Source organism: Mastigoproctus giganteus, chromosome 1 (assembly GCF_048544385.1).
Source record: "Mastigoproctus giganteus isolate SK-2022 chromosome 1, ASM4854438v1, whole genome shotgun sequence".
In the NCBI taxonomy this organism is placed as follows: Eukaryota; Metazoa; Arthropoda; class Arachnida; order Uropygi; family Thelyphonidae; genus Mastigoproctus; species Mastigoproctus giganteus.
This window is the reverse complement of record NC_143575.1, coordinates 252621245-252636210: the sequence shown is the minus strand read 5'-3', so window position 1 is coordinate 252636210 and position 14966 is coordinate 252621245. Positions and strand designations below refer to the sequence as shown.

The following is a 14966-nucleotide window of genomic DNA, read 5'->3' as shown; positions in this document are numbered from 1 at the left end:
TCAGAAATTTTGATTTCTGTTGATTAGTATTACTTTGTAATACTATCTCTGGCCTGGTACAGTGTTTTTTACTTGTTCATGGAAAGACTTTACATACCAACTAAGAAATATTGTTCAAGGTTTAGGCCTAAATGGATGTCAGATGAACTAATGAGACATGGCAGAGAATAAAAATGCATGGGATACATATAAATTAACACGTGACACAGGAGCCTATGATAGATATAAGCTCGTCTGTAACCAAGTTACAAAGAAGATTAGGCAGGCGAAGGCAGATTACGAGAAACCTTTGGCAAGGGATGCAAAGAAAAACAGCAAAGAGTTCTTTACTTATGTAAACTCTAGAAGGAAGGGGATGAATCACATTGGTCCACTTGATATCGATGGTTCAACTGTTGATGATCCTGCTCAGGCAGCTAACAAACTAAATGAATATTTTGCATCGACATTCACACATGAGGAGTTATTCAGCGAGGGGAATGCCAGGGGTGTATTCAACTCTGGCAGTAAGCTAGATAATCTTGTAATAACTGAGAGTAAAGTGGAGGAGAAATTGTTGAAGATAAACACAAGAAAGGCACCTGGGGTGGATGGAATCTATCCAGTTATATTAAAGGAGGCAGCAAAAGAAATAAGCAAACCCTTAACCATAATTATGAGAGCTTCCTTGGACTCAGGGGAGGTACCCATAGACTGGAGATGTGCAAATGTGACCCCAATTCACAAAGGAGGATCAAAGGCTGACACAAGTAATTATAGACCTGTGAATTTAACTTCTGTTCCAGGAAAATTAATAGAGGCACTGGTTAAAGAAGCACTGCAGGATCATCTAGACAAGACTTCAGTTAAAGCTCGGACACAGTACGGTTTTGTTAAGGGGAAGTCTTGCCTGACCAATTCGATTGGATACTATGATGCAGTCACAAAAGAACTGGATGCAGGGAATAACTTTGATATTATATATTTGGATCTTAGAAAGGCTTTTGATACTGTTGCACATGGAAGACTGCTGCACAAATTGGAGCAGTGTGGCATTGGAGGCAAATTGCTGCTATGGATTAAAGGGGTGGTTGAGGGGGAGAAGACAGAGTGGTAATCAATGGACACTGCTCATCGTGGACTAATGTTATTAGTGGAGTCCCTCAGGGTTCAGTGTTGGGTCCATTATTGTTTTCTGTATTTATAAATAATATTGATGATGGTATATCAAGCTTAATGTCCAAGTTTGCAGATGATACAAAGGTTGGCAGGGTTGTTAAGGACACTACTGGCACTATGCTGCTGCAACATGATCTGGAAAGGTTGAGCAGATGGGCTGAGAGGTGGCAAATGAAGTTTAACATTGACAAATGTAAAGTACTACTTATGGGAAACAGCAACCCCAGAGCAACATATCAAATCTGTGGTACTACACTGACAGTGGTAGAGAATGAAAAGGACCTGGGGGTAATTGTGCAGGCAGATATGAAGTTCTCTGAACAGTGCAGATGGGCTGCAAGAGTGGCTCATGGTGTCTTGTCAGGATACAGGAATTTTTCTAGCAGGGATAAGGAGGTGATTATTCCCTTGTATAAGGCAATGGTCAGGCCACACCTTGAGTACTGTATATAGGTCTGAAGGCCTCATTTCAAGAAGGATGTAGAGCTGCTGGAACGAGTACAGAGAAGCGCAACAAGATTAGTGAATGGAACAAAGGGTTGCTCTTACGAAGAAAGGCTTAAATTTTGTAAAGTACAGTGTCTGGAGACTAGGCACCGGCGAGGTGATCTGATAGAGGTGTATAAAGCCTTGAATGGCTTGAGAATGCTCAGTGCTGATGGGATTCTTCCTCTTGCTCAGAATAATCACCTGAGAGGGCGTAAATTCAAATTGAGGAAAGACAGATGTAGGATAGATGTGCGGAAATTTGCCTTTAGCCAGCGGGTAGTTGGTTGGTGGAACAGACTTCCATCCCCTGTTGTGGAAGTTGATAGCCTAAATAAATTTAAGGCTCAGCTGGACAGGTATTTCGAAAGAATGGAGGGGTGAAATGGAAGTTTTCTTTCTTTTTTTTTTTTTTTCCTTTGGCTGATGCTGCATAAGCTTGCTTTCTTGCCTCATATGCCCCTGCTAATGCCAAAGACAAAGGCAGAGGAGTCTTGGCTCTCATCATGTTCTTTTTGCATCACAAAAGAAAATATGCTCTTCCACCAACTTTGAAGCAATTCATATCCATCTCAATTCTCGGCATACATAGTTGGGTGTGATTGGCCTCTCCAATCCTCCCACTCCAAGCTTTGAGATGTGTGCCGAATTTATTTCTTGGTCATCTGTGTCATTTGAAAACAGAATCACATCTTGGTTTGTGGTGATTTCAACCTACCTTCATCCTCAGCAGATCAGCTATTAGCCTAAGTTAATCAACAGTTATCTTTATTGCCTTTCAAGCCTGTTGTCTGACTTCCAACCACAAGTCATATATTTTTTTATTAATCATTTTAAAACAAGTTTTAATAATGTTCACTCAACTAATCTTAAAAATACCTCCCAAACAATAATTTTCAGTATAAAATATTTGATTCAATTCAGCAATTTTGCACTGAACTTTTGAATTTGTACTAAAGGTACTCTTGAAACTGCCTAATTATTTTTTAGGTGTGTTTGCATAAATGCACCTGTTGTCTTCACCATGCCCATCTGTCCATTTATCCATAAATTTTCATTAAATTTTATATTTGGTCCTTTTAAAAATATTTGTTGGGCCGTTTCAAATTTAATTAAAATTGCATGAATAGAAATCCAGCAATTATTATTATTCCTTTTTTCCATACAATTTGTGTGTAAATAATGCAAGGATATGTAGGCACCTCCGTAGCCAAGTGGGAAGGAGCAGCAGTGCGTAGCACACGCTTCTTGATTGACCGGGGTTCGAGCCCGTCACCACCAAATATGCAGGATGCAGAAAGGTCAGGGAATGACCACTGCATATCCCAGAGCAATATGGCCTTAGTTGCTAATGCTCCTAAAAACCAGATAACAAACAAACAGCAAGGATATGTATTATCTTCTTATGCAATGGTATGTATTACCCAATTAAAGAAAATTTAATTTAGTTATATAAATTGTTTCATTAAAAAAAGAATTGAATTTAGTTATATAAATTATATGTTTCAATATGAAACTGTTTTTTTTTTCTTTTCTTTTTTTTTTTTTTTTTTTACTCCTTCCCTTTAATTTTCTTTCAGTCCCCTTGTTTACATTAAGTGATTTGCACAATAGGGAAATTAAAAAATTTCATTATTCACAGGAAAGAGCTAAATTTGTTTTGTTAATTGTAGTAGTATTGATTTGTACTATTGTTAATTGCAAAGGTATGGCATTTTAGCCAGGGCCCATTTAAGGGAGAGCACTGGAGTCCTCAGGCCCAAAATTTATTTATATTACAAATTTACCCGTATATTTGGGGCTCCAAAATTGCTCCTACCCCTGAGCTCTGAGAGTGAATAAATGGACCATGCAACCCACAATGTGGCGTGTTTAATTAAATTGACTTTTATGGGCAACTCTAAGGAACTTGCACTATTTATATAATTGTTTCTATTAGCAAAAATGCATTCAGAACAGTTGACTTACTTAACAAATGACTTTTTGAGACAGATTTTGAAAATTTGATAACTAGTCTGGAATAAAATTTCTTAAAAAATTTGAAACTTTTTGAGGAATTCAAAATAAAAAGCATTTTTCCCATAAATTTATGGCAGATTGCCAGGAAAGTACTAGCATACCCAGTGGGGGACAAGAAGTTAGATTGGTCTTATATGATTGGATCACATAAGGGCACTTCGTCAGTATAGGGGGACACAGAATTTATGATTTCACCTCAGCCTGAGCAATATGTGTTTTCAGCAGATAATCCAAAAGGTTAAAACTTTTCATTCTTTGTCTGCTTTCACTTCCTTTCAAAAACTGAAGTCCAAAGAAGTATTTAAGATAGTTTCCTGCTATCGATTCTTTATCTTTATATTCTGTAGTAAGCTGGTTGTTTGGATTTTCCTTCAACTTTGAACAAGATGAAACCCACAGCTCTTTAATTAAAATTTCCTTACATGTTTTTTTTTTTTTTTTTTCTCCAATCAAGAAGTAAAATAAAAAATAGTGAATAAAGTAGTTTTATCTACTTTATTAACTCTTTTTATAGGATCAGTAAACTTTTAAAATGATCATTAAGTAAATAATGATCATTTTAAAAGTTCCTTTAGCATAGATATATTTTCAACTTTCTATCTGAGCATTTCACATTTGTATGGCAAGGAAATAAAAATAAATTTTCAGAGAGAGGGAATGTGCCATATTTAGTAATCATGAAGGCTCAAACCATGGTCACTCAAAGCACTTGTACTTATGTACCCTTGAAAATGACTGCTTGGTATGTTGTGTTTGTTTTTTTATGATTGCTGACAAATAGAAAATCTTTGCCACAGTTGGTTTCTAGGTTTAACTTTCACCCCACATCATGTGACTTGCTGAAAAGTTGTTAACAGTAGACATTACAGCTTAAAACTTTTTTGGAAGTAGGCTTTGTTTATAGACCAAATCTAAGTGACATTTTTTTTTTTTTTTTTTTTATTTCTGGGCATGGTCCAATGAAATCTAAATTAAAGAACTTGGGTCTCAAAGAATCATTATGTAAATGTGAGGGTATACAAACAATCTCACATTTGATATGAAATTGTGTTTTGTATACAGGTATAAGAAGAGAATGTTCTATAGTCTGATTAGTATCCATGAGATATTTCAGGTCCTTATAAAATATTTGATACCTTTGCCTTTAGAATCTCTGAACTAAAGAGGATTTTAGGCATCAAAATGATCTTATGTTTTGGCTAAAATTCTTATAATCTGTAATATCTTATGATATTCTACTAAAATTTAAAAATATCTGTAAAATTACTAACATGGTATCTTTGATTATAAAAAGGATGTTAATTATAGATGTTGTGGTTTGGGCAGTTAGTAGAATCTGCCTCTGTTGGTATTCTGAGTGGGAGGGGTAACTCTACCCCCATGTAGGTAGGAAGCTGTGACCAAAGTAGATTTTTCTCTAGTTATTTTATAACTAACATTGCTATTGACATTTATAGGCAAAAAACTCTTGATTGTGGCATATCGATCTTTACAATAACAGTATACTTGCATGAGAATGTAAGTAGTAGTTAATCCTGCCTTCAGATGGACAATATTAATATATCATTGATGTACGAACATGTATATATAATGTAATTGTTCTAACCATTATAAATAAAATGTATTGTATGTAGATGAGTTAAGCTCTGGTAGCATTTTATGTGTAGGGTATTAATAAAATGAAAATGGGAGGGGAGAGATAGTATCAGCTTAGATGGTCACTTACAAAAATTTTCTTGCCCTTTTCCTTTTTAATTTATTACTTATTTTTTGCTTATTCAGAATTTATTACTCATCTCTGTTGTGACTGTGATTGATATTTTTTTTTTATAAAATATTGTTACTTATGTCTAATTTAAAGACTTGCATTGCCAGCAGGTGGTTGATTGCTGGAACAAACTTCCATCTGTTGTTGTAGAAGCTGATAGCTTAAATAGAGTCAAGGAAGAACTAGACAAACATTTGGGGTTAGTGGATGGGTAAAGTGAGAAAGGGTCTTTTTTTTTTTTTTTGGCCGATGCTGTATAATCTTGCTTTCTTGCATCATATATATGCCTTTACATAAATAATGCTAAATGTATTTTTCCTCCACCACCAATGTTGAACATTTTTGGCTAGTATTTTATAAAAGCAAATTTCGAAACCACAATAACAAACAGAGGTTTATTTTTTTGGCTGATAATTTGCTCGATTTCACTAAATTACTTAATCACTGTACTTGGTGATGTCTCTGACTGAAAACTTGACACTTACAGGTGTTGCTGTATTGGCATACTGAATACTAGTCAAATCTTGAAATGAGAATTTAATATTGAACGTCTCTCATATCCAGAGCCATCTAATAAGAGCAGTTGAAAATAATTGCTCTTATTGGATTATTTAAAAAATGTATTTAAGAATAAACAAGGAGTTACCTTTTATTCTATCGGAAGGAATTCTTCTTGATAAAATCTCCTTTTTGTGAATTATAAAATAATAAAACAAACTGTTGTTAAATTAATCTAAAAATAATTTAAAACTCATAACGTGTTCCATACTATCATTTATCAGTCCACGAGTAATCCAACACCTCCAGGATCGGTGCTGCACACCCCAACCTGAGCCCAGGAATATCAAATCCCCATGTAACCTCTAATACTGGAAAACATTTTGTCAAAATTGCGAATCTAAATAGAAGTAAGCTATTCTTAAGAGCGATAAAATTTATGATTAAAATCCACTGCAAAAAAGTTTTGGTCTGCTTAAGGGGAGGAAATTGCAGTGGATTTTAATCATAAATTTTATTGTTCTTAAGAATAGTTTACTTCTATTTAGATTCACGATTTCGAAAATGTTTTCCAGTACTAGAGGTTACATGGGGGTTTGATATTCCTGGGGTCAGGTGTGCTGCACTGATCCTGGGGGTGTTGGATTACTCGTGAGCTGATAGTATGGAACACGTTATAAGTTTTAAATTATTTGTAGATTAATTTAACAACAGTTTGTTTTATTATTTTATAATTCATAAAAAGGAGAGTTGATCAAGAAGAATTCCTTCCAATGGAATAAAAGGTAACTCCTTGTTTATTCTTAAATATTAATACAACATAGGAAAATATCGAGCACATGTATGTGCTCACTTATTTAATTAAAAAATGTAGCGTGGAAGCTAAGAAGAATAAAAGGTAATAGCACATTCCAGGCACCAAACTTTAGGTACTTAATACTAGGTATAAATTTGACCCTTTTATCACTAGGACTTGATTCAGCTTTCAAATGCAATTGTCTCGTGTTGTTAAAATTGGCAGGGGATAAACAACATATTTGCTGCCATAACATGATGTTTGTTGCTTGTAACATCATATTTAAGTTATTGATATCAGTGAGTATAAGTCACGTATACACGCTACTCCGCTCAGTGAATCTCTAAATTGCACATTCCGTACATTATTTTATAGATCTTCCTTTGGCTTCCTGTTTGAGAATTTGCTTTTCGGCTTTTTCTGGAAAACAAATTTCTGGTGTTTAATGGGTTAAGTTCTCAATATTTTTTCCTTTCTGGATGCCAAAATGCTTTTTGTGGCATATACTCAAATGTTAACTTCTGTCAGTTAAAGGAATTAGGATGAAGGTTAATACTTGCTAGGAAAATCACAATCAGTGACCCATCTGTAGGTCACACGAGCTTGGAGAATGGGTACATCTTCACTGTAGATGGAATCTGGCTGTGCATCCTAATACATAGTCTGCATGTATTGTCCTATGGTCAGATTTGTGTCGTTATTATAGTTTTTAATTTAACTAAAACGAATTAGTGTAAGCTCGTTAGGATGAAAGTTATGAAGCTCATTTTGAAATTGCTATTTGGTTACTGGAAATGTTATAAGGGAAAAAAAAGAAAATAAACTTGTAACTTTGCTGTGCTTCCCACAGTGCAGCAAATAATTGCGGACACACCACAAAATGATTGAAGAGTGGGAAAATGACAAAAATGTTTATAAAAAATTAACTGCTGAAACTATGAACAGCTTTTAACAATTTTTGTCAAGAGCTGTGGTGACAACTCTAGATCTAGTCACCACCTGTGTAAAGTTAGTTGTCAGGGAGAATGGATGGCATAATAAAAGTTTTCTGTAACAGCTATTATGCAGAAAACTACCCATGTCACAATGATGAGGTGAAAATACCCATTTTTACCTCGCTTGCTAAATTAATATAGTGCTGGCTTCACAAAGAAACCAATATCAAACTAATTTCTGTGAAAACTAAAGGCTTTTGATTTTTTTTTTAATTACTGAGCTATATGGTAAATTAATTACCACCAACATATTGAAACAGCAGAAATTAGGAAAAGTACAAGAGATAATAAATTATTTTGTCCCTCCTGCAGTTTGAGCACTCAACTTGTGACCATTTGCACACGAACAAAGCTCCACAAGATGACCAGGCTTCAAATACAGTAAGCACTGGTTATAGTGATCACATTTGCAAATTGAATTTTGATTCTAATAAACAGCAATTCTAATAAGTGAAAATCAACAAATATTATCTGCAGTCTATAAAGATATAAAGCACAAATTTGCACTTTATTACCAATTAAATGATGCATAAAAATCTGAAGATTATCCACAGGTGAGTAAAATAAAAATAAATTTATACTTACATATGTAGTTTAATTAATATACATATTAATTAAACACTTTTATTATTATAATTTTAAATAACCACTTATTTTAGATTGCTTTAAATTATCACTAGTCTATGGGTTTTTTAATATTCTGTATTCATGATCACTTATGCCAGTTTCTTCCAGCGCTCTGCTCAGGACCGCTATAGCTTCACAAGGTTGCCATTTTGTAACCAGAATTGTTCGGGTTCATCTCCCTCTCCTCCTCCTCCTTGGTGAAATTATCAGTAACAGACTGGCAATTTCTTCTTCTGTTAAAGCTGTAGTAACTAACCACTTATAATTGATTGTACAAATAAAAAGGCCCAATAAACCAAAAACTGCAAATATTTATTGTTTTATGGTTGTGACCTCTAGAAACGCAACCTTCAGAAATGTGCTTTAGAAAAATATCACAGAGGCGTTCAAAATTGATTCTTATAACTGAAGATGTGATTCTAATAAACAACAAAAGTGTAATGTATTTTATTGATTTGATCAGTTCTTTGGAATTTGATTCTCTAAAGCAGCTGATTCTAATAACCAGTGCTTACTGTACTTATTCATTTTTTCCCTGATCAAATACAAATGACTAAATGCTATCAATAGTTTGGTGCCTGTACAATGAGTCCATCTTGCTATACTTTGTCAAGTCTTTCTGATTCTTGAATACAGACCACTATAATCACGATATGTATTATTGCTGCATAGAGTAGTGATATTAGCATTAGCAAGGGCACATGATGCCCCCGTCACTACCAAATATGGAGGACGCGGAAAGGTCAGGGAATGACCACTGCATATTTTTCCGGAGCAATATGGCCTTAGTTGCTAATGCTCCTAAAAACCAAATAACAAACAATAACTAACAAGCACATGATGCAAGAAAGCAGGCTTATATAGCATCAGCTAGAACAAACACACACACACCCACCTTTCTCATTTTGCCCTTCTCATATTATTGCATTTAGGTGTATATTAGTTTAGTGTATTCTCAAATTAAATTTGAGAATTTAATTTGAGCTTCTACCACAAGGCTCATGTGGTAGAATTTTTCTAATTTAAATGGAAATCATGTCGCAGACCAGAACAAAAAAACGATGGGTTCAAAGTAGTGGAAGTTCTGTGGCTTGGGGAAACTGAAGGGACAGTTTCCCCAAGCCACAGTACTGCTATAAATTACGGTTTTACAAAATATCTGCTTGTTTGATATTTGCAGTCCATCTGAAATGGGATGTGATACAGCTAGAGGGAATGCCTTTTGTGTGTGTTTCAGTGCAGAGTTTGAGGAAATTAGACACAAACTCAGTATTCTGATGAGTATGTATGAGAGCTTAATGAATGGGGGATGCCCTTTGAAGGAATTAAAATGGAAGGCCCATCAAGCTCTCAGTTGTTCAACTCAGCACCAGAGCTTACGCTTGTGCATCAGGCAACAGCAGTGATCCCCAAGGCACAATGTGCTAGTGCCATAGGAAGTAGTTATCATTGGTAGGTATCTTTGTTAGGGAAACAGGAAATATATTGTGCAAAAAGGATAGGTGGAATAGGAATGGGGTATGTTTGCCAGGGGAAAAAAAGTAGATGATGTAGAGTAGATATAATTTTTTAAGGGCACAAAAGGTGATATTGGTGTACATTAATGATATTAAGAGTAGGAGATCAGAGGACTTAATAAATACAGGGTAATGTTGGGAAAAAATTGAGTTAGGATTAAATTTGAAAGTGCCTGCAATTCTGCAAGACTCATGTGGTAGAATTTTTCTCAGCATAGTTCATGCTTGTTAACAGGAGAGACTTTTTATAGTGAAAGGATACACTTAAATAGAAGGGAGTACAAGAATATTTGCTGATGCCGTCGAGGCAGTGTTAGGTGTATCAGAAAACTGCTGGCTTGGGAAATACACAGATTAATAGATTAACTAGAATCACAAGCAGAGGTGACAGTGATTTCTGCAATACAGGAGCCTGGAAAGCAAGGTGTTGGGATATTAGAACCTGCTATAGGTCATCGTGGACAAGTAAATACATGGGCTGTGTTAGAGCAACTAGGAGTAAGAACAGATGCATGTATACTTGCATGTACTCTAATGCTAGGAGCATAGTAGATAAATTTGATGAATTTGAAGTACTGATTAGGTCATCAAAAGCAGGCATTGTAGGAATATCAGAGATATGTCACTAAGACATATGGGATGCAGAATTTGAATATGGGGAGTATAATTGTACAGAATGGATAGACAGGACAGGATGGGGAGGAATTATACTCTTAGTTAACAAGCATATTAAATCTAAGGTAGTGCATCCAGTTAACATGGGTAACCAGTGCAGTGTTGAGTCAGTTTGGTGTGACATAAGCACCAGGAAAAACAAAAATGAGAATAGGAGTGTATTAAAGCCTAACAAACAGAGAAATAAATTGGGCTGGTAAACAGAATGTCTTATCAAAGTGAATTTTAACTTTCCAGATATTCACTGAAATTTGTGGGTTGGTCACACATACTAGCAAGACTTTGTTCTGGATTTATTGGATGACTTTTCTACAGAATTACTAGATCTGATTATCAACAGCAATTATCAGCTGTTATTAGTGGAAATCAATTTTTTGGCATTGTGCTTTGAAATAACCAGTAATTAAACCTCGTGACCAATAACAAATTTTCAAAAAAAAAAAAGGTTCTGTTTGTCTCCACTTGGTGTTTCTTTGTGAATTTGTTTGCTCATTCCGAATACAAACTTAGTTTTTGCATAGTATCATCAGTTTTCACAGAACCGAAAGAAAAGTAAATATGCAATAATAATATATCATATTTATTAGCAATATTTAACTTCTGTACAGAACAGAGTATTAATTTTTTTCTACAAGCTAAAAAATTACAAATTTAAAATATAGGAATCCTTGAATAATTAAAAAAAAATTCCATCAAAATGTACATTTGAATGTCTTTATTGTTTGTGGCCAGTATGATCATCCCATTCAAGGAACCAACTATATTACTCATCATGACTCTGTCCCACCTTCCTTGATACCTCTTCTCCATCGACTGCATGTACTGGTGAAATCTCCTAATGCATTTCACTAACATTGCCCAGTGGTCTGAAAAAATGCAGGTGAGAGTGCAAGTAATGGAGCTTAATTGGCATTCTAAGTCCCATTTTTCTGTAATTTAAAATCAGTTTGTCAACTAGTTTGTAATTTTTGCCCTTATCGTTACCGAGAAGGCCATTCACTACAAGGCAAATGACTGGCAACCATTTTGCTCAAAATAGTCTTTTTTTATTCCAGTTTTTGTGGAACTAATATCAGCTTAACTTGTATATCAATAAACATTCCACCTTTCACTTTTGTGGCAGATTTGGAAACAGATGCTTGAATGTTCAGCTTGATCTGGAGTGGTTTAAGCAAAGTGTAACCCACTTCTGGCAGACCTTTCTCTCTCCTGTAGTGCTGATCTATTGCCCTGTTACCCCACAGGCAGAGGAAGTAAGGAAACTTACTTTATATATGTATATATTCCAGCATATAAGTTGACCTTTGAATCACTAAAAATGCATCTAACCTTTAAGGTCAGCTTATATGCCAAGTATAAATATTAAACTTGAGTTAAAGCCACATGCTTATGGAGAATAATGTGAATTAATACAAATGTATTGATAATTTATTACACATCTTTACAAAAATACAGTGTGGGTCACCTTTTAAAACCCAAGAATTTGTTCACCTTCAAACAAAAACAGTTCATGGAATTTGTCAGGAGTTATGGGTTTGGGTTTACTTTTGGGGTCTTAAAAAGTGAATTATCAATTTCTTAAGGCAAAGGCACATCTTTGTTAAGGCATTGTTTGAGAAATCAATTTGCATCACAGTACTTAACAGGCAACATGGAATGGCTCATTCACATAATTCGTGTCTCCCATGATATATAACATCAATAAGAGCAATATCAGTATTATCCTATAGATTTCGGCGCCTCCGTAGCCAGGTGGGAAGGAGCAGCAGTGCGTAGCACATGTTTCTTGATTAGACCGGGGTTCGAGCCCGTCACCACCAAATACGGAGGATGCGGAAAGGTCAGGAAATGACCACCGCATATCCCGGAGCAATATGGCCTTAGTTGCTAATGCTCCTAAAAAAAAAACCAAAAATCCTATAGATTTCCTTATAGACTCTGGATTTTTTGTGCTTTCAGCTTTCTTAACATTTTCCTGTATAGTGTAATAAAACGTCATAATGTAACCTTTTAAAAGAACAAGCTGAAATAATTGAATTAAAAATTGACAGTGATTTTTAATGCAGCTTCTAATGTAATGCACACTATGCAAGATGTAAAAGATGACTGTTAATAAAAGGTCAATATGTATGTGAAAATCTTGCTTCATAAGTTCCTGAAAATTATAAGTTCTACATTGGATTCAGTTAGACCCAAATCCCACACTAAGCTCTCCAGTTTTTTTCTGATAGTGGTATGTGGTAGTGCTTCACTTGAACAGGTATCTTGTGTCTACAGATTCACTAGCCAGTTTTGAGGACTTCTCTGGAATGCAAATTGGGAATTGATAGATCTTTACTGTGTAACACCAGAACAATAGGGTGTATTGGGATGCACTACACCTTTGTGATCTGCAGACTTTTTAAACTTTGGTTTATCTACCATACAAAAGTAGTAGTTTTCACAATCATTTTGTAGGCTGTCTTCATATTTGCGGTATTGCAAAAGGCACTTGCAACTACCACAAAACCATTTTTCTAATGTTGACCCGCAATTTCCACAGCATGAATGTGGTGTCGACAACTTGCCTTGAATATGCCTTATACAGTACTTGAATATGCATGCCTTATACCTTCACAGTATTCTCCCCAGAAAATTTTGCCAGCCTGGTGGGGAAGTTAATACTTCGCATAATATGTTCGAATTAATGTTGATCGAGATCAGTGAGCAGTACCATACGGTACCACAAGAATTACTTAAATTTTAGCCAGGCGGTCAGTAAAATTCACTGGGCAGTGTGCCCATTTAATAGGTCTTGGGGAGAACACTGCCTTCATTTGATAGTCATAGCAAGCTGCAAAAAAAAAAAAAAAAAATAAAAAAATAATCTTATATGAATACTGCAGGCTCTTATTGGTATGCAGTTATGTATAGTACATAAATGTTGCAAAAACATAAAACTGTAACTTTTCTAAGTTATGGGTTTACAGTTTTATATATTGTTTAAAATTTTACATAACTGTAAGCTTTTGTTTGTATTTTGACAGCCTTTATTCAGTAAGCAGTTTTAATGATGCTTTTAATAAATAAGTAGAATTCCAGATTCAAAGACAGGTCTGATGCTGCACCTCAAAGCATCTGATTTCACGGTCACATTTATATCTTTTTAATACATTTTAAAAATAAATACTACCACAATTAATAAGCATGGTCTGTTTTTAAGACTTTGAGATATTTGAAATATTTTATATTTAAAAAAAAAAAAATAAATATTCAGATAGATATCATATAATCCATCTTCTGATGGGATGTTTTAAAAGTCCATTTGATAACTTATGCTGCACAAAAAAAAAAAAACTATCAAAAAAGCAAACAAAAGTATTAGTTACATAAAATATAAAACAATACACAAACCTCTGAACCAGGGGTGGGCAAACTCCAGCCAGCAGTCTTTTTCAAAATATATATATAATAAACAGCAGGCCATTTATTATATATATTTTTGAATTAATGGAATTTCTGACATAAATTTAGAAAATAATCTGTGCATTGCTACGACAAATATCAATCCAGATATAGATTCACTGATAAAAATAAACAGTATCAGATAAAAAATCTCTCATTAAATGTTATAAAAATAAAATTTTCCAATTTTTGTTACTGGAATTGTATTTATATTTTGTTATTATAAATTGTATTTTTGTAATTTTATCTTGAATTTGTATTTTCTTTTTCTTATTAATAAAATTAATTATATGTACCTGTATGTATAGATTACAATAAATAACATAACACTATGACTTTTTTTTTTCATTATTCACCATTTTAATAATCCAAAAAATCATGGAAAGCTAAAAAAAAAATTTGGCCCCTATATACTTCACAGACATTTTATTTAGTCTGCCATTTATAAAGCTTGCCCACCCCTGCTCTAAACCCATAACTTAGAAAGTTTACATTACACCACAAAAAAAAAAAAAAAAAAGAAAAAAAAGTTAACTGTTTTTTTATATATATTCTGTATACTGAATCCAAAGGTTTCTTTGGTTTTTCTGTGGTATCATTATTTTGGTGGAAATTGAAGACTATGTTTATAAGACATTTGTATGTATCAGTACTGTGATATATATATGATCCTGTAATATTCATGTACTGTAATAAGTTTTTTTTTTTTTTTTCCAGTTTGTTTTTTACTGATTCTGCTACATTTGTGAATGTTATATAGGTCTTCAGAAAGTGCAATATATTATTATTGGTTACACCAAGTTTTTCAGTGCATTTAAATCCTGTGTTGGAATTCTCTGTGATCTCTTCATAGAATGGGCAAGAACTTTCCTTAAATTTTAGTGTGCCATCAGTAATCTCAGCTGATCCATACTGCAACAGTGTACAAGAAATATTTTACTTTATATGATGTTTAGTAAATATCATAATTTTATATAATTTAT

The 14966-nt window shown here is 34.1% G+C and overlaps 1 protein-coding gene across 1 annotated transcript in view; it reads left to right on the top strand.

The window, feature by feature from the left end:
- The window catches only part of LOC150091768 (ubiquitin-conjugating enzyme E2 Z-like), a 64348-nt gene that overhangs the window by 5871 nt on the left and 43511 nt on the right, over positions 1–14966 (top strand). The window lies entirely within an intron of this gene.